Below are 26,471 nucleotides of genomic sequence, written 5' to 3' on the forward strand. Positions count from 1 at the left end.
GACTCCAACACTGAGCAGGGAGCCCTATGTGGTACTCAATTCCAGGACCCTGAGATCATGACCTGAGCTGAGGAGTCAGATGCTTCACTAACTGAGCTACCCAGGCACCCAGCACTGACCTTTTAAAGGAGAATTATAAAATATTTTTCTGAATAGCAAGAGTTAAAGGAAATGAGTCTATAGTCGTGGCAAGATAAGAGACAGGTTTTATCTCAGTGGTCATTCCCCTGAAATCTCATCTCAAAAGAAAGGTTGTGAGGCTTATGTGGCACAAGTATCCGATATTCTTGCACATTCTGCTGTCCAGGAAACTTTAAATGGCAAGGCACCGTTGGCATCCAATAGTCACCTCAAGAGTTGGTGTAGTTTCCAACCACAGGATTTCTTATTCTTGGGACATGAAAAAATAGCAATTATTTGACTTCAGGAAGTTGCAAAATGGTCTATTTCTCTGGGGGGGGGGGGGTTGAGTTTAGAGCAACCTTTCCTGGTTGCTTAGATCCTCAACGTTTGACCTCTAAAGGCTCCATCTCGTCCTCTGATTATAGATGTTTGAATTTTCTTTCAGTGGTTCGGACAGTGTAAACTTTACCCAAGCCCTGTGATTAAGAAATGCACCTGCCATTGGTGTTCTGGAAAATGGCTGCCTGCAAAGAACCAATCGCTGTATGACTTAGATCACATTCACAGATACCCCTTCTATGCTTTGTTTACCAAGGGCGAGGCAATACACAGACTCTCCAAATTGCCATTCTTTGCCTCACAAATGGTTAGTTGAACTGCTTGTCCTCACTAATCAGTGAGAGCAATGCTTGTTGCTATGGTTGGAAAGTTTGTGTCCTCAAATTCATATGTTGAATCTTAACCCCCAAAGTTAATGGTATCAGGAAGTGAGGCCTTGGGGAGGTGATTAGGTGCTAAGAGTGGAGTCCTCAGGCATGAGATTAGTGCTCTTATAAAAGAGACCCCAGAGAGCTCCTCTGCCCATTGTGCCATGTGGGGCAAGGCAGCAGCTAATGAACCAGGAAGCAGCCTGATCTGGGACTCACAGCCTCCAGACTGTAAGAAATACATTTCCATTGTTTATAAACTACCCAATCCCTGCTATTTCCCCCTAGGTTTATTGAGATATAATTGATGTATAGCAAGCATTGTGCAAGTTTAAAGTGTACAGTGAGATAACGATTTGCTACATGTATGTATGGAGAAATGATTCATGTAGCATTTCAGCTGTCAGAACAGACTCAGACACTTCTTAACCACATTTTGGTCAAGATTCTTTCCTTCCCTAGGGTCCTGCACTTTGGCCCCCTCTCAGCCAGAGCCATCAGATGGCCCCCTCCTGAGGACAGGCTGGCCCCAGGGGACACTATTCTCTGATGTACCATCCCATCAGACCACCCTCCTATGCCACTTTCACACCTGGTTTTTCTAGGCTCTTCAGTCCTCTTTGTAGAGGAAAGCCTTGTTTGCCTAACCTCTGAAACACTTGCAGTCTTTAGGGTCACAGCGTTTTCCCCCTTGCTGTTATCTCTCTCCCCTCCCCCCATTGTAACAGTCTCTCTCCTCCCTTGCAATAATCCCTTTTGAAGAAAAGTCTCTCCTTACCAAGTCAAGATTTGTTTCTTATTTGACAGTGTTCTCAGAGAACAATACTTGAATCCCTTTCTGCAATTTCCCTTTGAATCTGTGCTTCCCTGTGGCTTGGTACCTGCTGTGGTACCAGTGGAAATGGTACCCGACAGGAAGGAGGTGTGGTGAGTCTCTTGAGCCTTTTATGATGGGCTCTCACCAGCAGTAAACTTCCATTCAAATCTGAGACTTGAAAGTGCACGACATAGCTTTGAGAAGGAATGGATAAAAAATAATGAAGCTGATGAACCAAATGAAAGTCTAAGTAGTATAATGTATCCCCCTTTGTCTCTGCAGGATTTAACAGCCTGATAAGGTCCACTTACGAGAGTATTGTGGATCATGCACTCTCGGATTCAGTTTGAGCTATAATCTTTCAATAAGGGAAACCCACAGCCACAGGGCTGTGACCCAGGGCTTTCCAATCTCCTAAACTTTTACCTAGAGCTTTCTGTACAGGACCCGAGAATATTACACTAAGGCTCAAATGGAAAGGGCAAAAAGTTCTTAGTGACTATACCAAATCCCCATGAACTTAGCCTTTGGGAGTAGATTTGTCTTACTGAATTTTCTGTAAGTCATTACAGTCTTTCCTGAGTACCTAATGTCTGTCCTCATTTTAGTGTTAATAATATCCCGATTAAGCCCTTTGGCAGAGAAAACTTCCCCTGTGGTTTCCTCTACAGATATGTTGCAAATGAATGGATGCAGCTAATGATGCAAAATCTCAAAAATCCCCAAGGATACCCAAGGAAAGGGACCCTATTTTAAGGAAAGACAATATACAGCGTGCCATACACACATATTTGTGTGTGTATAAAGTGTGCATACCCATGTGTACACTCATACAGACACACACACACACATGCACACACTTACAGACACATAGACTCACATTCAGGGACATTCCATGGCAATCTCTGACCTCAGTTGCCCTGGCTCTTCAACATCCTGGTTGCTAAGCCTCCATCTTGACTTGTGCAAGGCTTAGCTATGCTACAGGAGTGTTATCTGGTAACGGAAAGACTGCCTGCTGAACTGCCTCCCTCCTTGCCCTCCTCTCCTTCCCTCCCTCCCACATGCCTGCCCATTTGCTCTCTGGAAGCTGTCTCCCACTTCTGTGGGGATTATATACCTCTTGTTGATGATGCTCCATCTTTGCCTCAAACCCTGACTTGAGTTCTAGCCTAACTCTCTCAGCTAGTAGGTCAGCTTTGCCTGTCCACTGCATAGCTAATAGGCATCCCAAACGTTGCATGTCCAGAAGAACTCTTGATTTCTCCTTGGATCCTGCTCCTCACCCCATCTGGCCCGTCTCATTCATGGACACTGCCTGTTTCCCAGATCCCCAAACTCTGAACCATCCATGACTTGTTTCCCTTACTACTGATATCCAACCTGCCAGGAAATTCCATGGTTTCTTCCTTTAAAATGTGCCCCAAACCATCCTACTTCTCATTACCCCCACTTCTCCCACCCTGACCTAAGTCACTTTGATTTCTAACTGTTCATTTTGCCGTCATATGTGTCTCTGGGAAATGCCTGGAGTATCTTTCTTTCCCCCAGAAAACCCTTTTTATTTTATTTTATTTTATTTTATTTTATTTTATTTTATTTTATTTTATTTTATTTTATTTTATTTTATTTTATTTTATTTTATTTTATTTTATTTTATATTTTTTAATTTAATTTCATTTCATTTTAAAGATTTTATTTATTCATGATAGACACAGAAAGAGAGGTAGAGACACAGGCAGAGGGAGAAGCAGGCTCCCCCTGGGGAGCCTGATGGAGGTCTTAATCCTGAGACCCCAGGATCACAACCTAAGCCCAAAGGCAGACGCTCAACCACTGAGCTACCCAGGCATCCCCAAACACTTTTTATTTTTGAATGATTCTACAATTATGAAAAATTGCAAAGATATTCCAGAGAGTTCCCTTGTATCCTTTGTCTGGCTTCTTCTAATGTTCACATCTTACACAATGACAGCACATTTGTCAAAACTAAGAAATTGACATTGGCACAGTCTTGTTAACTTTTGCTAGGAACCTTATTTGGAAATCCTGAGTTTTCCCACGAATTATCTCTGTCCCAGGATCGCATGCATGCAGGATCCCACATTGCATTTAGGTAACATGTCTCCTACTTTCTTCTGATTTGTGACAGTTTCTTCTTTTTTCCTTTTATGACCGTTTTTGAGAAGGACTTGTTGGCTATTCTGTAGGAAGATCCTCAGTTTGGGTTTGTCTGTTTTCTCAGACCAGGGTTTTGGGATTTGGGCAAGAACATCACAGAGGTGAAGGGCTGTCCTCAGCCTAACAAGGATTTGTAAGGTCCCTGTGTCTTATCACTGTGATACCAGCCGTGATCACTCAGCTCAGGTACTCTCTGCCAGGTTTTTTCCCTGTAAAGTTCCTCTTTTCCCCTTTCTGTACAGATCGAGTATTTCAGAACAATTTGGTTCATGTCCACTCTCTCCTCAAAATATGCTAAAGCTTCTCCTCTTATTCTTACAATGTAAGGCTTTGCATGGCTGGCATCTGCTTCCAGCTGACTTCCCCTCTGATGACTCCCCCTGGTTGTCCCATCCCATCTTAGGCCGCTGGTATCTTGCTGCTCCTCAAATGCCTCAAGCATGCTCTCGCCTCACGGTGTTTGTCAGGAACGGCTCACCCCACTACTAGTGTATCCCAGGATTCACGGCCTTATTCTTCTTCAGTTTTCTGCATTTACAACCTGTGTACAACTTCTCCACCACTCCACATGCTGTCTCCCTTTCCCCAGGCCATTTGCATCTGCTTCAAAAGCATCTAGCTTTTGATAGCAGCATCTGGGATTCCTTTGCCTGTGTTATTCCCATGGTTGGCTGCTGGTGTGGCCACAAAGGAGCTGCTCAAACAAATACAATCAAGTGACAGAAAGTCGACCATGAGCAATCTCTGTATCAGTTGAACTGATGTGTTAGGTAGTTGCAGTATTTTCTGCTCCAGTAGTATACAAAGAAGAAAAACCCTGTTACAAACCAGGAAACCAAAAGGGAAGTCCTTTTCAAGAAAACTTTCAATTTTGCATGCCAGAGTTGTCAATTATGATGAGCTACATAGGACATATGCCTGACCTTAAATATCAGAATTTGGACCAGTGAGTTAAAAATTTTAAGATTTCTTAAGATTCAAAATAAGATCATTCTTTAATCAAGATATTGCTGTGCATCAACACCTCAGAGCATCAGCCTATTATGAGGTTAAGGATCATTTGAGAGCACACTTAGAAGCGAGCGGTGTGGCCCCAAAAGGGTTAAATTGGTTAACTCCCTAGTAGTAGTGTGCTTGTTATAGGATTAAACAGTAATGAGTGTCTCAGCATTTATTACACAATAGAACAATGGGAATTCTCACTGGAGGGCGGCTATTTAAAAGAAGACTAGTAGTGGATTTTCAAGTAATACATTTTCATATGCTCATCTAAATTCCTCAGTTTTTGTTTTTTGTTTTTCTTAATCCTGTGGTTCTCTGGACATTGAGGCTAATGGCCATCCCTCATTAGGATGAATTTGGGCAATCTGGAGGTGTTTGCTCTTCTGTTTGCCAGGAGGAGCCAATCTCAGTACTTTCTTTTTTTTTTTTTTTAAGATTTTATTCATTTATTCATGAGACACAGGCAGAGGGAGAAGCAGGCTCTATGCAGGGAGCCCGACGTGGGACTTGATTCCAGGTCTCCAGGATCAGGCCCTGGGCTGAAGGCAGCGCTAAACTGCTGAGCCACCGGGGCTGCCTAGGAGGAGCCAATCTATTATCTTACCTTCTTTCTTTTTTTAAAGATCTATCTTTGTATTCATGAAAGAGAGAGAGAGAGAGGGGGGCAGAGACACAGGCAGAGGGAGAAGCAGACTCCTCGGAGAGCCTGATGCAGGACTCGAATCCCAGGACCTGGGATCACACCCTGCCCTGACCCCAAGGCAGACGCTCAACCGCTGAGCCACCCAGGCGTCCCTCTATTATCTTTATCTTTGTGAACACATATTTTATTTGTAAATACACAGGTAGCATATGATGGTGCACCAAACAAGTACTTGGCGGTATTGAGGAGCTGAAGGAATATTCTAAAGTCATAAATTAAGAGAAGGCGGAAGCTGGAATATAAACTGCTTTATGATGGACCTTTTCCATCATTTATCTTGAGTTAATCAGTATAATGATCACAGATCATCCTCAGAATGAGGTCAGTATAGGCAGTCTGCAAAATTTCAAATAAAGAATTATACAACTAGCACGGAATGTTTTTATGTATTATCCCACTGGATACAAATAGACATCTCTTATTATTAGAAAAACCATTGTTGGTAGTGATATGTTTAGAAAAAAATAAATGGCAACTATAGATGTTCTTTATTTCCCATTGTTGCCGCACATTCCAGTTGCATTTTAACAATTTTGAAACTCAGTATTACTCAATATTACAATTTCAAGGTTGTTTCTGGAAGAAGGAGAGATATTTTCTTACATCTGTGATAATAAGAGCTTACTCATGTTCACCAATGTCTTTACATTATACTCTTGAAACACCAGTAACAGATTCCTAACTAATCCTGATATGTTTGCATTATTTTCTAGTTTTCTTTTTTTTTTCGGAGACTGTGACACACATTTCTGTCAAGAAATTTTACCTCCCTCTAATGACTAATACAGAGCTTAGATAAAACAGTAGGAGATGTATTTCTCAGGTTACTAGAAAATCCATTTGTTTTTAAGACAAACATAAGATTACTTTGGTAGAGCTTCAAGTCATAATTCTTCAGGGATAACAAAAGTTCTCAATAATATGTGAACATTGTAATTTTGAAGAATTATATTGTTCCTTTAGCAATCCACATGGTGTCACTTTTATATTTTAGCAACCAGGGTTTCTAACAAGTAAGAAATGGTTACCCTTCCAGTTTCTTTCCCCCAATCCTTCTGCTGCTGAATCGAATTAATAAATTACTGCTGACAGAAATTTGAGTGTTCCAGAATCCAATTTATGAAAAGATATCTTAAGAATACCCAGCAAGGGGTGCCTGGGTGGCTCAGTGGTTGGGTGGTTGATCCCAGAGTCCTTGGATCCAGTCTGGCATCAGGCTCCTCGCCTGCTTCTCCCTCTGCTTACGTCTCTGCCTCTCTCTGTGTCTCTCATGAATGGATAAATAAACTCCTCAAGCGAGAAGTTTACTTGGGATTCTGTCTCCCTTTCCTTCTGCCCCTTCTGCTCATGCTCTCTTTCTCTCTCTCTCTCAAATAAATCTTTAAAAATTTATTTAAAAAATTTGTGCAATCACCAATAACTTTTTTCTCCCCCCCACCATTCAACATGGTGCTTCAAAAAAATTTTTTTAATGTATTAGGATTGTATTTATTCATGAGAGACACAGAGGGAGAAGCAGGCTCCCTACAGGGAGCCTGATGTGGGACTCGATCTCTGGACCCCGGGGTCACGACCTGAGCCAAAGGCAGATGCTCAACCACTGAGCCACCCAGGCATCCCTGGTGTTTCAAATTTAAGCATGTTAACAGAAGTAGCTCTGGTTTCTTCACTTCAATTGTCATGAGAGATTTCATTATATGAATATGTCATAATCCATCCATTTCCCTCTTGCTGGATCTTAGATTTTTTGTTTGATTTGTTGTTTGCTATAACAAGCAATGCTTTAGAAAACATCTATGCACCTCCCTCTTTGTGGACACAGGGGAGAATTTCTCTAGGGCATAGAACTAGAAGTAGAATTGCTGGGTTGTTGATTATACCAATCTTGAACTTCATTAGATTTTGCAAAATTGCCTCCAAAGGGGTTGTTCTTTCCCACCAGTTGTGTGTTGTATGTGTTCCCACTTTCTCACTTTCTGGTTTTATAACACTTTTCATGTCTTTGACAGTCTGATATGTGTGAAACCCCATCTTGTTTGCTTACTTATTTACATATTTATTAAGTTTGCTTCTCTACCTTCAAACTTCCAGATGTGAGACAATTCTGGAAGTCTTTTCTCAGTTGTTGGTTACTGTTTAAGTAAGTGATATGCTTAATGAAGAAGACAGGGTGTAGTTGGGTATTTCTCTTTGTGGTGTCATTTCTCTTTCCCTTCCAGGATGGAACGTACCAGGGCATGATCAAGAGAGCCAGCTTGCAATGTAAATATGGCGATGACAGACTTAAAGTTCCACATGAGACAGCCTCTCTCTTGCCAGAGAGGGAAGCTCTTCCTGGATTAATGAATATGTGGTGGGTGTGGGGATTCTGGATGAACAACATGGTGTTAAAATTGGCAGTGACACCCAAAGGACATTATATGATTCTCTTACTTTTATTGGTGACCTCAGAGAATATACCACAACTGCCTTCTACAGCTACTTATGAAAGGGATTTTCTTTACCCCTTTTAAACACTAATCAGTTTATATAATTGCTGACCCAGTGGCTCTGCTGTGCTCCAACTTCATTTCCTGTCTCTTCAGGACTCCAAATTATATCCAGCTACACTGGTCGTCTTCCTACTTCTTGAGGATGCTAACCACAGGACCTTTGCACTTGCTACCCCTGCTACTGTCTGGAAGACTTTGTTTCTTAGGTCTTCACATGATTGGCTTTTTTTTTTTTTTTCTTGATTGGCTTTATAAAAAATCATTTGTTCTCTCAGTTCAGGAGTAAGCCTCCTTAGACAGTCTAACCAAGACCATTTGTCTATCCATTTGTCCCTTCTTTATCATATTACCTTGTTGTATTTTCTTCATAGTACATATATAAAATCACCCCTACCCCCCGTTTGAAGATATAAAGGTACATAAGACTCTGTCTAGTCACTAACAGTCTGGAAATGTGGCATGCTTTGGGATGTTAAGTATAGCAACCGTGATCATCTCAACTTGGGGGCAAAGATACTACAGGCTCAGTCCTCAAGGAGAGAAGATTGATGTTCAGAAAGGCCACAATTCCTGCGATCTTGGTTTGCAACTTACTGGTCCATCCAAAATTAGATAGAAAAAAATGGGAGGAAAATAAGTGCAAGTAGAAAATAAAAGCCCAAGGCAATAGTATAGTGGTTGCTCAAAGAATGAGGTGGACAAAACATAACAAGTGTTGGCAGGGATGTGGAGAAAAGAAAAGAGCAGTAGAAGGTGGTTACCAAGGGCTTAGGGGGTAGCAGAGATGAGGAGATACTCTTCAAAGAGTACAAACTTCCGGTTATATGTGATTAACAGGTCTGGGGATCTAACGTGTGGTATGGTGGTTATAAACTAATAATACAGTACCATAGACAAATGTTACTAAAAAGAGAAAGTAGATCTTGCAAGTTCTCACAACGAAAAAGGAATGGGGGACGCTGGGGTGGTTCAGCATTTGGGCGTCTGCCTTTGGCTCAGGGCATGATCCTGGAGTCCCGGGATCGAGTCACACATGGGGCTCCCTGCAGGGAGCCTGCTTCTCCCTCTGCCTGTGTCTCTGCCTCTCTCTGTGTGTCTCTCATGAATAAATAAATACAATCTTAAAACAAAAACCAAAAAAACAAAAAAGGAATGGTAGCTATGGGTGGTATGGAGGTGGTAATCCTTATGCAGTTTATAAATGTATCAGATCAGCACATCATAACCTTACACTTACACAGTGCTGTGTGTCAGTTATAGCTCAGTAGAGCTGGGGCAGAAAAGACATGCTGGGCTTATAGTTAGCTGTGTGACGGGGAGCAAGCTTCTGTCACCACTGTTTATCTTTTTTCATGCATATATTTATCTGTTCAGCCAGCAAAAGGCCAGGTCTGTCAGGGCAAGAGGAGAGGTCAGGAGTACAGTATGCCCTGCTTTTCCCAGCAGTGAAAGTCCTTCCCAACATGAAACCCCATCCTCACTTTAGTTTCCCTGTAAAAAGGAGACAAGGCATCCAATGAGTATCCAATTAGATCAACAACAAGATGCAGCGTACAGACAACTGCAGTGGCATTGAAGCACCAATGGAAGGTCATGGTTGCTGAATGACCAGGTTCAAAGCTTGGGAAAGCCTACATTTTTTTCGACCTGTACTTGAGAAAAACAGGAAATGATGCTGAGACACAGGCTTTGTATTTGGACAAAAGCAGGAATTGCATTTCATAAAGCTTTTAGGGGCAGAGATGGGTAGGAGGTAGAACCTGTGGTTTACTTGAGTGCTGCGTGAACCTGGGTGATCGTGTAATTTAAGGTAATCAGCAGTAATCAGACTTACTGAACAACAACAAAATAAGATGCCATTTGGGACATTAATAATTATTAAATGTCATTAGGAGCATTGCCAATACAAAAGACACTAATGGTGCCTCCGGGCTGCTAGAGAAGGGTATTTATTTTCCTAAAGCCAGGCACTGAACTAAAAGGGCTGCCCTTTGGGACATAAGATATAATTACTGGTTGAGAAGAAACCGTGCAGGTTAGCCATTCAGGGGGTCTCACATGGCTTGAACACCATACTGTAAGTATAAAACAGAACAGGGCTCGGCAGCTGCTAAAGTGGGCTGCCTGGTCCCCTCAGTCACAGAACTGGGTCTCCAGACATGCTGGTTGCCAGGCCTGCTACGCACCTGAAAACCTCCTCTTTCTATCCTTCCAAGTGACATTCTGCTAGCAGAGTGCCTCCAGGTCTCTCACAGGTCCCACAAGAACACCCTAATTATGATCGGAAAGGAGAAGGTACTCTGGTGGAGCTGTTGAAAAGAGGTACTCAGCTAAACAGCACAGAACCCAAAGGCATGTGATCAAGCATGGCTTTCAGGTGAAAGCTGTGCACAATTGGCTCCTGTGATTTTCGCCACTTAGGGGGAGTGCAATAAATGTCAGTCGGCCAAGTGCTCAAATCCACTCTCCGTTACAAAGCACTGGGTGCAAAAGTGGCTTGGCCCAAATATATAGAAGGCTTCTACATCCTGCAATGCCCCCCACAATCCCCACAACAAAAAAACTATCTGGTCTAAATAGTGCCCATAAAGAGAGAAAATGGGAAAAATTAGAGAGGGTGACAAAACATGAGAGACTCCTAACTCTGGGAAACAAATGAGTAGTGGAAGAGGAGGTGGGCAGGGGATGGGGTGACTGGGTGATGGGCACTGAGGAGGGTACTTGACAGGATGAGCACTGGGTGTTATACTATATGTTGGAAAATCGAACTTCAAATATATATTTATAGTGCCCATAGTACCAAAGTTTGCAGCCCTGCTCTATCTGAACAAGTAGATGTCACGCAATGGGCTACTTAGCCATCAGTTTACTCCCATGCACTCCCATCAGTAGGTAGGCACCAGCTAAGGCCATTTCATTGCCTACATATGTACTAAGTAAATAGTACTACAACGTCCTCATTTCCACTACCATGTAAAACTGCAATTGCATTACATGCTGGCACACAAAGAAATGCACTTTCAACAATACCTCCCTCCTGCTCTCCGGGAGTTGACTGCCCCAGCATGTCTGGAACTAGTGGGGGATGTTGGTAACTTCAAAGCAGAAGGTCCCAGAGTGAAGACAAGGTCTATTTGTCTTCACCAGAAAGACTGAGGACACCTTTGCTTTCAGCCAGATCTCGTGTTAATCTGATGTGATCAGGGTTCTCCTCCTGACTTTGTCCAAGGCATTTTATTTCATCCCATGGACAAGTAGAATCTTCTGTGCTAATTTCCTCTCAGAATGTATCCTTCTTTAAATGTTTAATGAAAGTTGGGCACTGTTCAAAGGACGAGGGATAAAAGGTTTGAAATGGACAGAGCATCGCCCCTACTGGAGAAAAGGGAGTCTCATTAAGGGCTGGGAAGGTTTGCAGCCTTCAAGAGCCTTTTTTCTAAGGAAGGATAGAGGTGATGGTATTCAGCTGGAATCACAGGGTTACAGGTTGAGCGATGACTGTGCCGCAAGTACTCACGGCCCAAAATAGAAAATCTCTGTAGAAAAGATGACGCATTTTGCTGACTGAGCCCTCTTGTCCCAGAACATGTGTGGAGGCTCCAGCTGGGAGGGCATGAGAAGGGAGCTGCCCACCCCAACCCCCCAGCATGGAGCAGATCAGTGTCGTGCTTCTGGGCAGCATCAGCTGAGACAGCAGCCCAGCCCAGAGGCTGCCCATCTAGAATAGCATTCCCATATCATTCCCAGAGGGAAACCGAATTCCCAGCTGGGCTTCATAAGCAACTTGGAGGTTCCTGAAATAAAGAACCTAGAAAATCAGCAATGCCTTATAATTGCAGAATCTTCGATGTTTAGGAGACCTGACTGTAGTCAGCGCCAACTGTCCACTTGGGCATATTTCCAGATTTCAAGATTGGGGCTGTGATGATGTGTTTATGTCCCAAAATGCACTCTGCTTTGTTCTCCACCCCCCACTCCACTCCTGAAGGTTTATGGTTGTGGATCACATCAACTAGAGGCATGCCCTGGGGGTTCAGATTGGGTCCTGCCTAACGTGGTCCAACCGTGAGCCCTGGCAGGGGCCAAGAGGGAGAGGAGAGGGGCATTTGTTCCCAAAACCTTTCCCCACGAGATCCCCTTAGGCTGGCCATGTTGCTTTACTGAGGGTCATAGCTTATGTGATGGAGGTGACCTGCATTGTGTACCTGTAGTTTACATTCAGTAAATATACCAGCATTTCATAAATCGTTGCAGCTAACTGACCTCATTTCTTCCAGGAGTTCCTCATCGGTGGGAGCTCTGCCCTATACGTGTTTGTCCCTAGCTCCTCAAACAGCCAGCCCTTCCCCTTTTTAGGGTCTTCAACCTCCTGGTCTCTCTGTGGAACACTCCATCCTTAATACCTTGGTGGCCCCATGCAGGTCTATCTTTGCTTACCCAGACCTTTCCAGGCTGCCCATCTAGAATAGCATTCCCATACCATTTGCAGTCCAGACACCTGCTTCATCTGTTCATTTTCTTCCTGGCTCCTGACTTGCTCTGAGGCAGTGTTGCCCCAGATAGTTGTCTGCCTATTCGGGGTCATCTTCCTTGTTAAGGGTGTGTCCTTCATGAGATTTCTCTGATTGGTTTCTCTCATTATGGTGCTCAGAATAGTGGGGGAGGAGGGGTTTGCAGAGGTGCTCCATAAATGTTGAGTAAAAGGAGCACTAATACAAGAGTGGCAAGGTCACAATGATGTTTTTTTTTTTTTTTTTTTACAATGATGTTTGATAATGGTCACTGTTTCTCTAGGGTGGGAAATGAAAATTGCTTAAAAGGTAAAGAAGTTGCTTAGAATACTGATGTGGAAGGAACAGGAGACATGATAAGGACAGGGGGTATGTGTGACCTGCTGTGGTTGCAGAACCTAAGGCTGACCCTCCCTTGGGCAATCCCTTCCCCACTGAGTGTGGGTAGGAGCCTATTATATGATTATATATTGCTTCCTTCATTATGTTGCTTTATATTGGTAAAACAGAGAATATTGGGGTAAGGTAGGTTTAATCTAATCATACACACCCCTTGAAAGTAGAGGTATTTTACCAGCTGGTAGTAGAAGGAGAAGTCAGAGATACTTGAAGTATATGAAGGGCTCAAGGTACTGCTGGTGGTTTGAGGAATGGAGGGGCCATGTGAGAAAGAGTGCAGGTGACCTCTAGGAGAAGAAATGACCTTTGGCTGACAGCCAGCAAGGAAATGGGGGCCTCAGTCCTACAACCAAAGGAACGGAATTGGGTTTTTAAAATATTTTATTTATTCATTCATGAGAGACAGAGAGAGGCAGAGACATAGACAGGGGGAGAAGCAGGCTTCCTGCGGGGAGCCCAGTGTGGGACTCAATCCCAGGATCCTGGGATCATAACCTGAGCCAAAGGCAGATGCTCAACCACTGAGCCACCCAGGTGCCCCTAAATTTATTTTAGAATTTATTAGGCCACCCAAATGATCCTGGAAATGAATTCTTTATGAACATTGTAGGTAGCAACACCCAGCCCAGCAGACACTTTGGGAGTGTCTTTGGGGACAGCTTTGGGAGACCCACGGTGCAGAACCTAGCCATCTATCCTGGACTTGTATCCTACAGATCTGTGAGCTAATAAATGGGTGTTTTAAGCTGCTAAGTTTGTCATTTGTTTTGTAGCAGTGGCTAAGTAATGTAGCTATGAAGCTAGGAAGGGGCCATACCTGGAGGTGTGGTGGAACAGGCAAGGGAGGAAAGAAGGGGGGCTGGTGTTCTCTGCCATCCAGTGTATTCCATGTGGATGTGGATGAGTATGTAAAGGGAGAGAGTCACAGCTCTGCTTCCCTATTAGGGTGATCCATGCTTGGTGACCATGGAGTTGATGGTGGGCTCTTCCCAGATGGGTGTGGTACAGCTCTCAGCTCTCTCCAGGCATCACTCACACACAAATATTTCTCCTGATACACAGAGACATTTTACTCATTAAAGCACCTGGGTCCTGGAGGAAGAGGGAGTGAAACAAAATAAGACCTGCTTCTGGGTCTATCTAGACTGGAGGAGGTCCAGTTGGATCATCTAGTGTGATCTTGGGCAGATTTATAACAGTGTATTTGTTCATAAACTAGGGCTAGTAATTCATATGTTGCATTTCAGAGAACTGAATTAGAAATATAAAACTTATTGTCCTGGGCCTGACATATAGCCAGGTCCTCAATAAAGTTTGTAAAACAAAGAAAGGAGAACTTCCAACAGTTGATACAGAAAATATATGTATGAGTGTGCTCAGGCTGCCATGATAGAGTGCCTCAGAGTGGTGAGCTCAAACAAAAGACATTTATGTCTTACAGTCCAGAGGCTGGGAGTCTGAGATCCAGGCTTAGGCAGGGCTGGATCCTCTCGAGGCTTCTCTCCTGGGCATGTAGACTCTGTCTCCTCCGAGTGTCCTCACATGGTCAGCCCTCTCTGCTTGTTTGTGTCCTAATCTCCTCTTCTTACAAGGACACCAGTTATGTTGGATAAGTACCCACCCTCGTGACTTCATTTTACCTTAATTATCTATTTAAAGGCCCCATCTCCAGATACAACCACTTCCAATTCTGAGACCCTGGGGATTAGGATTTCAACCTGTGAATCTGTGAATTTCAACAGTTCAGCTCATAACATGTAAAACCATGATACACATTCATGGCCAAGCGAGGCTTTTCCATCTGTTCATATTAAAGCCAGGCTAACAATGCTTTCTCTTAATTTTTTCACCTTTGGTGTAAATGGATGTAAAGTGGCTGCATTTTAGATAAAGTGACTCGTTTGTCAACCCTGATGGAGTTAAGAATTTGAACACATCGCCTGGAATCCAGAATAATGCAGTAGAGCTAGGTTTGCAGTGACATTGGAGAAGCACTTGTACTCCTTTTTACAATCCTCTGACAACACAGGGTAATTCTTAGAGAGTAATGGAGCTGTACCCTACACATTCTGTAGAGTATAGGTCTGGCAAAAAAGCTGTGCTGTACAGAATGCCTTCTCACCTTTAAAATTTGATAGATCTTGGGGTGCTTGGGTGTCTCAGTGGGTTCAGCATCTGATTTCAGCTCAGGTTATGATTTCAGGGTCCTGGGATCAAGCCCCACTTTGGGCTCCCTGCTTAGCAGGGAGTCTGCTTCTCCCTCTCCCTTTCACCCCTCGTCCCTGCTCATGCTCTGTCTCTCTCAAATAAATAAAATATTTAAAAATAAAATCTGATAGATGTTTGGCTTTTAGGTTAAATCTCATTCTATTTTGTGAGGCAGTCTCAGATGTAAAAGGATCCAGTGGGATTTTTTAAAAGTCTTGTCCTAAGTACAAAAAAACAAGGAAAAGAAGACTATACCCTGTGTTGTTTCTGACCGTGAAAAGGCAAGATGCTTCCTCCTTGTCTTGATAAACTGTTAGCAATAGGTCACAGTGGGTGCCTCCTGTTCTCGGCACTGGGACGGGGAGCTGAAATGTCAGTGATGAGGCGTTTCCATGGGGATCTATCCCTGCTTCGTGGATGTGGGCATATTCTTCACGCCCACATTCCGGGATAATGGGTGGTGGTGGTATGTTCTGCTGTGCCCCGTGGTGCCAGGCATGAGCTGTGCACCTGGCCTCCGCAGCAAAGTCTCCTACAAAGCAGGTTGGATTTTAGTTAGGGGAGCTCACCTGCTTGCTCATTGTGCTCATTTCCACAAACAGGACGTTGCAGGATTCACATGGAGCCTCAGCCAGAATGTATTTTGTTTTAATCAGTCTCAGTAGCTGAGGCTTGCTTGGGTAAGGTGTAGTAACTTGCCATGCTGCTGGCACCTTGGCCACATCTGCTGTGCAAGGCCATCCTCAGCTCCTGCAGCCCATCTGCAATCCTCCATGTCACTACTACTGAGGCCACCTCTTCATCTAGAAAGCAAACAGACCCCTTACCCCTTTGGTTATCTTTATTTGTTTTATAGGTGTTTGGCCATCTATCATTTATGCTCATAACAGTCACTGTGTACACACTGCTTTGGGGATTGGATTGATAACACGCACATTTCTGGCTTTTGATGACTTTTCATAATCCCTACCTAAATTGCTATGGTTTAGTTAAGTCTTCTGTTTGACCAGCACTGTGGCTTACATCCTAGACACAGCTGCTCTCTTGCTTGTCTTCCTTTTGATCTGACCACCATCAATTAGGTGTGATTACCCGATAGACACAGGTTTGGGCAATTTCTAATGCAGTGTTCCTTCTGGGAATATCTATCTGAGCAAGACTGAAATAGCTACTCCTCTAAGTTAATGGTTAGGGAACCAAGCAAGTGAAAGGTGTGTTAGCCGTCATGCTCCAGGGTTCACCTCACTTCTCTGAGGGAAATATGACTCTTCTCACTTTACAGATGAGGACACCAAAGGCTCAGAGAGTTACTGAAGCAATCTCTGTGTCATACCCAGCAGAGCTGGGACACGAACCCAGTTTCACCTGACCCCACAGTGCGTGTCATTTCCATTAGCACTGCGCAAGGGAGAAGAGACCATGTAGAAAATATGTAGCTTTTTTAGTGGGTTAGAAAAAAAGTTGTGTTTCTTCTCATGGGTTCTCTTTCTCATCTGCTTCTCCATACTAATCATGACTCCTTCCATACATTGCCAAATGTCCCCAGGGCAGGAATATCATCCCTCCCTCCCTGAGAATCACTGCCTTATGGGTATGGTGGGTAATGAGAAACAATGAAGTAAACGCTGCTTCTTGCAGGTTTTTTTTTTTTTCCTGAGTCTGGCCTGTGGACCACCTGTGGTAGGCAGACTAATAGCCATTCTCTCCCCCAAAATATATGTATACCCTAATTGCTGAAACAGGGAAGATGTTGATTTGCAGGATAAAAGGAACTTTGCAGATGTAATTAGGTCAGGGACCGTGAGATGGGGAGGTGATCCTGCATTATCGAGTTGGGTCCGAGGTAATCACAAGGATCCTTCTAAGAGGAGGACAGAAGATGATTTGACTACAGAAAAGGTGTGTCAGGGGATCCCTGGGTGGCGCAGCGGTTTGGCGCCTGCCTTTGGCCCAGGGCGCGATCCGGAGACCCAGGATCGAATCCCACATCGGGCTCCCGGTGCATGGAGCCTGCTTCTCCCTCTGCCTGTGTCTCTGCCTCTCTCTCTCTCTCTCTCTCTCTCTCTCTCTCTCTGTGTGACTGTCATAAATAAATAAAAAATTAAAAAAAAATAAGGGTGTGTCAGAGTGGTACAGCCTGAGAAAGCCTTCCCCAGTTGAGGCCAAAGATAAATATATGTGGACGGAAGCAAAGTGGGAAGATGGCAATGCTGCCTGCATTGGAGATGCAGGAAGAGGACCATCAGCTGAAGAATGCCAGAAGCCTCTGGAAGCTTGAAAAAGCACAGAAATAGACTCTCCTCTAGAGCCTCTGGAAGGAACACAGCTCTGTGAACACCTTGGTTTTAGCCTGGTGAGACTTTTGTCAGACTTCTGACCTCCAGAATTGAGAAAGTAAATTCACGTGTTAAATCATTTGGTTTGCGGTAATTTATGATACAGCGGTAGAAAACCAACATGCTACCTTTATCCTTACCTGATGTGAGGCTACAAATACACATTTCTAGTGCTCAGAGGTAAAGACTCAGAACTTTCTGGAGGTGAGGGCCCCAAATCTGCATTCTTAGCCAGCACACAGCAGGTAATTTCTGGCACGCTAAAATTGGAGACGCATGGAGTGAGTGCGTCTTCTGCTCTCCTGTGTGTGACAATATCATCCTCCACTTCCTCAGGAAATAGAGATTTCTAAAAAATCTTTCTAAAAATTGTCCACCAGTTTTCCTCTAAAACTAGAAAAAAAAGAAAAAGAGAAAAGAAGGGGAGGGTAAATATTTCCTCCCATGTTTGAATCAGAGTGGGGTTTGCACACAGATTTGACTGTTCTTGTAAAAGGAGCTGCCATTTCTTTTTGTCTTGGAAGGTGTCTAATTACAAGCTGGGGTGGAGGCAGCTGTGTCTGATGGGGGTTCCAGACTCAATATTCTGGGTGTTAGTTAAGCCCTGCTACTAAACAAATTTGAATGAGTGTGTCAGCCTCCCCGAGGCCCCTGTCATCATGGAGATACTAATACCAGACTGAGCGTCAGAGATGATGTTTGCAAGAGCAATGCCGAGTTTCCTGCATTGACCTGTCACTCTTCACTAGGGATCAGACCGGCTCTGCACAACCGGTGTTATCACTTTTCAAAATATACCTCACCACCTGATGCAGTTACTAGATGGGGATGCGTGGCTGACATTTTGTCCTGACACCAGCTTTAAGCAGGAATGAACGCATGGAAGATTGCACACCTGACTTGCCAGATGATAAACGATTCCCTTCTTATTGGTGAGGCAAAAGAACGGAGTTATCCCTGAGATTTTATTAGATTTAATGGGAAAAAAGCAAAGAGCGTCTTACAGAGCAGCCCCAGAGTGGGGTATGATGGAGGTTATTTTAGTGCAGGTGTGGGCTCAGAGATTGGAGGAATGGAGTTTAGTCTCTCTCCCTTCTAGTCTCTGTGTGTAGGTGTGGCAGGGCTTTCATTTTCAAAATAAGGATTTTTTTCATGCAATTATATCCCTAAAAATAGTAGTCTAAAACTCACTACTTCACCAGAAGAAGTAAAGTTTAACAAGATGTTTCTGAAACTAATTTCCAAAGAATGATGATGCCTCTAATGTGACATTCTGTATTTTCAGCAATGATATAAGGAATCAGTATTAATCAGTAGGGCACCAGGAATTGGGTTTTTACCTTCCCACATGCCATGTATTTTTTTGTATAGCTCTTTAGATGATCCTACTGGACATTCTTGTAGATTTGGTATGTATTTATTAAAATTACATAACAATGTAGATCGAGGGTTTTAGCCTTTTATTTTTCATTGTTGAAGAAAATAGTGAAACTCACATGGAGATTTTTAAAACCTCAATCCTTTAGCTCAAGCTAGAATTACCACACAACCCAGCAATTCTAAGTATATAACCAAAAGAGTTGAAAACGAGGACTCAGATATTTTTTTTAAGTTTTTTTTTAATTTTTATTTATTTATGATACTCACACAGAGAGAGAGAGAGAGAGAGGCATAGACATAAGCAGAGGGAGAAGCAGACTCCATGCACCGGGAGCCCAACGTGGGATTCGATCCCAGGTCTCCAGGATCGCGCCCTGGGCCAAAGGCAGGCGCTAAACCACTGCGCCACCCAGGGATCCCGGACTCAGATATTATATATTGACGTTCATGGCAAGATTATTCCCAGTAACCAAAAGGTGAAAATAACCCAAATGTCCACCAGTGGATGAATGGATAAACAAAGTGTGATCTACACATACAATGGAATATATTCAGTTTTAGGAATGGAGTTCTGACAGATGCTACAATGTAGATGTTCCCTGAGAACATCCTGCTAAATGGATAAGCCAGATACAAAAGGCCAAGTACTGTATGACTCCACTTCTAGGAGGCACTTTCAGCTGTTAAATTCATATAGGCAGAAATTAAGATAGTGTCACTATGGGGTGGGGTTGTGGAATGGAAGCAGCATTTCAGTGTGGGAAGATGAAACCCTTTGTAGGTAGATGGTGGTGATGTTGCATAGCAGTAGATGTACTTAATGCCATTTAAGTGTACGCTTAAAAAGGCAAGTTTAATGTTATGTATATTTTACCAGAAAAAAATTTTTAAAGAGAGATTGAAAATTTGAGTCATGGGAAAATTTTGGAAACATATGGTGGTTGCACAATAGTGTGGATGTAATAATGCCATTGAATTGCACACTGGAAAGTGGCTAAAATGGTATATTTTACATGACATGTATCTTAGCACAATAATAACAAAATCCTTATATGCCATGCCGTCACTTTATCACAGGATGCTGGTCTGTAAAATGGACATAATTACACCACCTCTATAGAGAAATGCTGAGTGTGACTCAAGTGTTGCCAGCCTTGGGCTGTATTGAGGCTACCTGGCATTACTGCTGAAACACCAGACTATGGAAGGCGAAGCTTCAGCTGCTTGACTTACGGTGTTGACAGGCTCTCCGGTGTGTGTCTCAGTCATTTGGGGGAATCTCAGTTGTGCTGTGAATGGTTGCAGTGAAGCCTCAGAAGCGCGTCTCCTGTCCTGTGCCAGAAGCTTCTTATCATACAACTAGAAGCCAAAAGGCATAGAAACCCATGCAATGAAACCCATAGGGATTGGACTGTTAGAGCATAAATAGGGTAAGAACTGGTAGAAAGTGCAACCAGGCACAAAGAGGGAAAAACCAACACACATTGACACTTAAAGTGTCTTCAAACTCTTCTTTCTTTCCAATGGAGCTTTGTGAGCTGAGACATTGATCATCCTTAGGATGGTTTTCCCATTTATCTGCTACTGTGGAACCTACAGCAGCCCTGGTCCTGTGTTCTTTCCTGCCTGGGCTTTAAATGTACCTATTTATGGCCCCTTTGATCATAATCCCAAGCACGAGCTCACCACTCGATGTCAATAACTCCTATTGATTGTGCTCTTTGTAGGAAGCATTTCCTTTCCCTCTATTTGCCAGCATAATTTGCTTGTTCATCATCATCTATCTCTTGTATTTCATGACTAATAAACATGCGAGATGCTGGTTTGCCAGTATTCATTACTTTTCTTATGCCTTCCACATTTGATAAAAATAATCTTAATTCTTCCTAAACTTTTTAAGCGTAAAGACTCAAATTTTGACACGTTTCATCTGCACATGTCTCTTGACGCTCCTTATTTTTGATCTACGTTTGACCTAATTGTACCTCTTATTTAAAATAGAACTATGTTCAAGACATTTTTTCCCTATCTTGGGCTCCTTGACCAAATGTACTAGAGTTTCTCAAAAAGCAACCATTGTAGGGAGAGAGTGGTAAGGGAGTTATATAAGGAGGAGGTTCATTAAGGCACCAAACATACACCATAGTGTCTCTAAATTTTTCTATATCCTTCCATTAATATATTCAAACATCTTGTACACATTTTCGATCTTGCCAAACTGATGGCTTTTTAGGGCTTTTGGTTATTAGCTATTTTTCTTGAGTATCTCTGGGTTGTACTCCTTCAATTATTCCCTTCTGGGTTAAATTTTATCAGGTAGCTCATTCACAGAAGAACCCTATTAGATTACTCTGCTTTTTATGTTCCTCCATAATTTTTATTAACTTAATACATTTGCATCAACTTTTACTACCTGTGTACTTACCCTGTCCCTGAAATCATTAATAAATACCTTGTGCAGCATGAGTTTTGCTAACATGCCCCTGTTGGGCATCATGCTAATAGGAAATCTGTGTGTTTACCTGTCAGGTCCCAGAGTTGAATCTTCGCAAATGTTTACAATCAGTATCTCCATTACTTAGCAGATGATGGCGGATGATGGCCCGGTGCATGGATCATCTGATTGTCCTGTGTCTCTTGTAGTAGTTTCCCTAGCCTTTCAGAATTACTTTGTTTTACACTAGTCTATTGACAAAGGGCAAAATGAAGGGGAAAAACTGAAAACAGTATCTGGGCTAGGACAAGTGTAAGGAGAGTGAGGCACTTGTCTAAGGTGCAAAATTAAAGGGGGTACCAAAAAGACTCAGGCATCAGGATGCCTAACATTAGGGGCACCTGTGTGGCTCAGTTGGCGAAGCATTGGACTCTTGATTTTGGCTCAGGTCGTGATCTCAGGATCGTAAGATCAAAGCCCACATTAGGTTCTGGGCTGAGCATGGAGCCTGCTTTAGATCCTTCCTGCCCCCTCCTGCCCCTTCCCCCGCTCACGGGAGCAAGTGTGTGTATGCACTCTCTCTCACACAGACATTGTAATGCGGTATGTTCAAAAACTGAATTAGTAATGAATGCCCGTGGTTTGGCTGCCTGTTTTTATAAATAACTTTTTATCACAAAAAGGATTATGGAATTCTGCCTTTATTTACAATTCTGGGGCTTTTGCATTCATTTTAATTTTTAAATCATAAATAGTCATAAATAATCATTAATAATTTTTAAATATTGCATTACAATAGCTTGATAAATCTGAGTGCTTCAGTGCTGCCTGATACTTTGGGCCAGAGGCTAGGTACTTTCTCTAGTCCTAACCCTGTAGTGAATATTGCCAGTCAGAAACCAGAACAGAAAGATAGTCAATAACTTTAAGAAGGAAAAATGGATATTAAGCAGCTTTTAAAGGATTTATAAAATTTACTTTGGTTGGTTATCAACATAGTTAGATTTGATGGGGGTGGGAGAATAAGGAGGGGTGTGAGTTTCTTTTTGGGGTGATGAAATGCTTTAAAATGGATTGTGGTGATAGCTGCAGAACTCTACACTAAAAAGCATTGAATTGTACACACTTTAAATGGGTGAATTGTATCTTAGTAAAACTGTTACAAACAAACAAAAAAAAAAAAGGAAAAAACAAAACCAAGCAAGCAAAAAGTGCAAATTGGATCATGTTTACATTATTTCAAGAACTGCTTAACGTACTTGGTGCTGTATTGACCTAACTGCACCTCTTGTTTATTTTTATTTTTTTTTATTTTTATTTATTTATGATAGTCACAGAGAGAGAGAGGGGCAGAGACACAGGCAGAGGGAGAAGCAGGCTCCATGCACCCAGAGCCCGACATGGGATTCGATCCCGGGCCTCCAGGATCGCGCCCTGGGACAAAGGCAGGCGCCAAACCGCTGTGCCACCCAGGGATCCCTGCTCCTCTTGTTTAAAATACAGTTATGTTCAGGTCATTTGTCTCCCTTCTTAGGCTTCTTAATAGAATGTATGTGTTTTGTTTTTTTGGATCAAGCATTTTGTGGGGAGGTTGTGGTGGGAGAATTATGTAAGGAGGAGGTCCATTAAAGGTCATTAAGGACTGCTTGATGCACTTTGAATGAATTCTGTATTTAAAGCATTAAATAATAAACATGCAAGCAACTTAGTGTATGTCTTCCCTCCAAACTCACCAGTCTGCCAGCTCTTCCACTCACCTGATTTACCCAGGGACCCCAGGTTGGCTAACCCGAGATGGGTTGCTGCTCTAGATCTGGGACAGGAGCAGGGGGAGGAGCAAAGTCTCTCCAGGCTTTTTCCAAGGTCTATCCTGAAAGGAACTGGCAATGGAACTTCCCCAGAGCATATTTGACTTGAAAGGGACCTTGATGGTTCATTGGACCTATGATGAAGAGACTAGCGGTCTGCAGGAACTGGCATGATGCAGCTGGCATTATGTGGCACTGTGCTGGGGAAGGTAAATGGAATTAGAATGTTGCACTTGTTCACTTGTCTGCTTCTACGAAAAGAATTAAGGTTGGGGAGAAGGATCTGGGGGAACAGATATTCGTTGAATTCATACTCAATCATAGGAGTATTCTAGGACTTTCTTTTTGTTATCCCATCTTCATCTTAGATTAAATCTATGCCAATTCTTTCATGTGTGTAAGTGAGATATCTTAGCTGAACTGACTTGAATGGATGACTGACATTTAAATGTTTCTTCATTTGTGGCGAAAAATGTGGAAATATTTGTTGTTATGTTTAAATTGATTATAACTAGGGCAGCCTGGGTAGCTCAGCGGTTTAGTGTTGCCTTCGGCCCAGGGCGTGATCCTGGAGACCCAGGATCGAGTCCCATGTCAGGCTCCCTGCATGGAGCCTGCTTCTCCCTCTGCCTGTGTCTCTGCCTCTCTCTCTCTCTCCTCTGTGTATTCTCATGAATAAATAAATGAAATCTTAAAAAATAAATAAATAAATAAATAAATTGTAACTATATTAGGATTCTAGGTGTATGTGGTATTTTCAGGGAAGCTTCAGAAAAATCTTTGGACATTAGCTTTTTCTTTGGAAATTTTAGGGAAAAAATCAGTGGTGATTTATTTTAATTATATTTTCACTTTCTCAACTTTGGTTTTATAGACAACTACTCCTTTTCCTTTAAAGTTAGCATTCTTCTTGAGAGGTATACTTTCCCAACCTTCTTGAGTAACTTGAGTAAATGCTGAGTTTGAACAAATACCCATTTTCAGAATGATAGTGGTGATGATAATAGATTATTTGTTGAGTGTTTTCTCTGTGTAGGTCAGGGTTTCTCTGCTTTGGCATCAGTGACATTTGGGGATGGATAATTCTTAATGTTGAGGGGCTGTCCTGTGCATTGTAGGATGTTTAGCATCAGCCTTGGCCTCTACCCACCAGATGCTTATGGTATTTCATTAAGTTGTGACAACTGGAAATGTCTCCACACATTGCCAAGTTTCTGTAGGGGTAGAATTGCCCTGATGGAGTGCTACTAGTATGGGCACTGACCTAAGTGCTGTAGTAGCATCATCTTGTTAACTCACATGAAACATATGAAATAAGAACCATTGCTATCCCCATTTTTTAACTAGGAAAGGGTTAGATCCTCAAGAACTTCCTCAAGGTCACTCAGCCAGTACATTTGGGAGCTTCACTGGATGGATGCTACTTCCTAATATAGAAGAATAATAAACGCAATTAGAAAACCTGTATGATGGGAAATGGATTGGCAGTTTTGTATGAAATTAAATACGTACTTAATATACAACACAGTAATACCATTACTTGGTATCTGCAGTAGGAAAATGAAAACTTATGTTTCCACAAAAACCTATACCCAAATGTTCATAGCAGCTTTGTGACAGCCAAAAGCAGGAAACAACCCAAATACACCTTAACCTGTGAATGGATTTTTAAAAGTTGCTTTCAGAGAGACAGTGTTTGAGATGCTAGTCCACTGTCTTCCCAGTTTTGATCTCACTGAAATAAATTCCTTTATTTCTCAGACACACACACAAGTTGGTAGCTATAATTGTCTACTACTCAGCAATACAATGAAACCTACTATTGATACATGCAGCAACTTGGATGAATTTTAAGTACTTAATCTTGCATGAGAAAGAAGCTAGTTTCAAAGAATGACAGATAATATGATTACATTTATTTGACATAGCTGAAAAGACAAACCATAAGTGATGAGAACAGATCCATGGTTGCCAGGGGTAAGGAATGAGGGGTGACTATGAAGGAGTAGCACAAGAAGATGTCTGTCTTTGGCAGCTACTGAAAAATGTATGCTAAACTTACATTGTGTCTTGACTTTTTCTTAGCTCCTTTAGGCTATACATGTGCATTTTAGTTTATTTTTCACACTTTTAGAGCTGTCTCTATTTTAGGAAGTGTAGATTTATGCTATTCTATGGCAGAGGTTAGCAAACAACCACTAATGGGCCATATTTGGCCTACCATCTGTTTTTATAAATAAAGTTTTATTAAAACATAGCCACATCCATTCATTTATGTGTTGCCTATGGCTGCTTTTATGCTACAACAGCAGAGTAGAATATTTACCATTTATCTCTTAACAGGAAATGTTTGCTGACCCCTTGCCTATAGTAGTATTACCTAAACCAAAGAGTAGATCTTTGTATGGTTTCAGTATAGTAAAAAAACAAAAACAAAAACAAACAAACAAACAAAAAAAACACTTAGATTGTTTAAAGGAAGATTTAAGATCTTTACAAGGTCTTTACCTTGTGTACACTGTTCCTCCCCCAAATAATTAGAGTGTCCCCTCTTTCCTTTCCTTCATGTATGTTATTTTCTTTTAAATGGCCTCTACTGGGGCACCTGGGTGGTTTAGTCAGTTAAGCTTCTGCCTTTGGCTCAGGTCATAACCCTAGGGTCATGGGACTGAGTCCCGCATCAGGCTCCCTGCTCAGCAGGGAGTCTGCTTCTCCCCCTCCTTCTATTCCTCCCTGCTCATGCTCTCTCTCTCTCTCTCTCTCTCCTTCTCTGTCTCTCCCAAATAAATAAATAAAACCTTAAAAAAATAGATGGCCTCTACCTTTCGGCAGTACACATTTTATTTGCAACATAATTTGCAACTATCACTCCTAAGAGGTGAGAGAAACCATAAATAAACATAATCCAAACATGATCTTGAAACATATTTCAGCTCTCTTCTAGCTATCTACAAATTGGCAAGAAAATCTTATGTGCAAAAGCTACTTTTATTTTATAATTTTCTCCTCATCTGGCTCTTATTTGGTACAACTTTTTATTTTGTAGATGAGTCAAAAGGGTAATAGTGGAAGAAAGATAGAATAAACTACTGACCTGTGTGATTTGAAAACCAGGCACTTTCTTCAGTACATGAGATTTAGTAACATTAGTATTTGTGCAATATATACATTTTTGTTCATGCATTTGAAATATCTTTTAAAATATTCTTCTGAAAGGTCAATGAAAGTAGCATTATTTATTGGCATTAAGTTTTAGTTTCTATTTTTTGTCTCCATGATGTACAGAGTTCTAATAAGTGTTTATAATTCACTAGCATGCTTACAAATACCAGTTCTTTCAATGTGGTTTGGAAAACAAATATCAGGGATG

At 42.2% G+C, this 26,471-nt stretch overlaps 1 long non-coding RNA gene across 2 annotated transcripts in view; it reads left to right on the forward strand.

Annotated features, from left to right (window-relative positions):
* The window catches only part of LOC144308088 (uncharacterized), a 478,315-nt gene that overhangs the window by 322,373 nt on the left and 129,471 nt on the right, over positions 1 to 26,471 (forward strand). The window contains exon 17 of one of the 2 annotated variants that reach the window (XR_013374736.1): positions 7,753 to 8,859. The exons of the other annotated variant lie outside the window; for it this stretch is intronic. This is a non-coding gene — a long non-coding RNA (uncharacterized LOC144308088). Of the gene's footprint in view, positions 1 to 7,752; positions 8,860 to 26,471 lie in introns of those variants that run through there. 2 annotated transcript variants of the gene reach the window in all.

The sequence above is a fragment of the Canis aureus genome, chromosome X (genome assembly GCF_053574225.1).
Source record: "Canis aureus isolate CA01 chromosome X, VMU_Caureus_v.1.0, whole genome shotgun sequence".
NCBI lineage: Eukaryota > Metazoa > Chordata > Mammalia > Carnivora > Canidae > Canis > Canis aureus.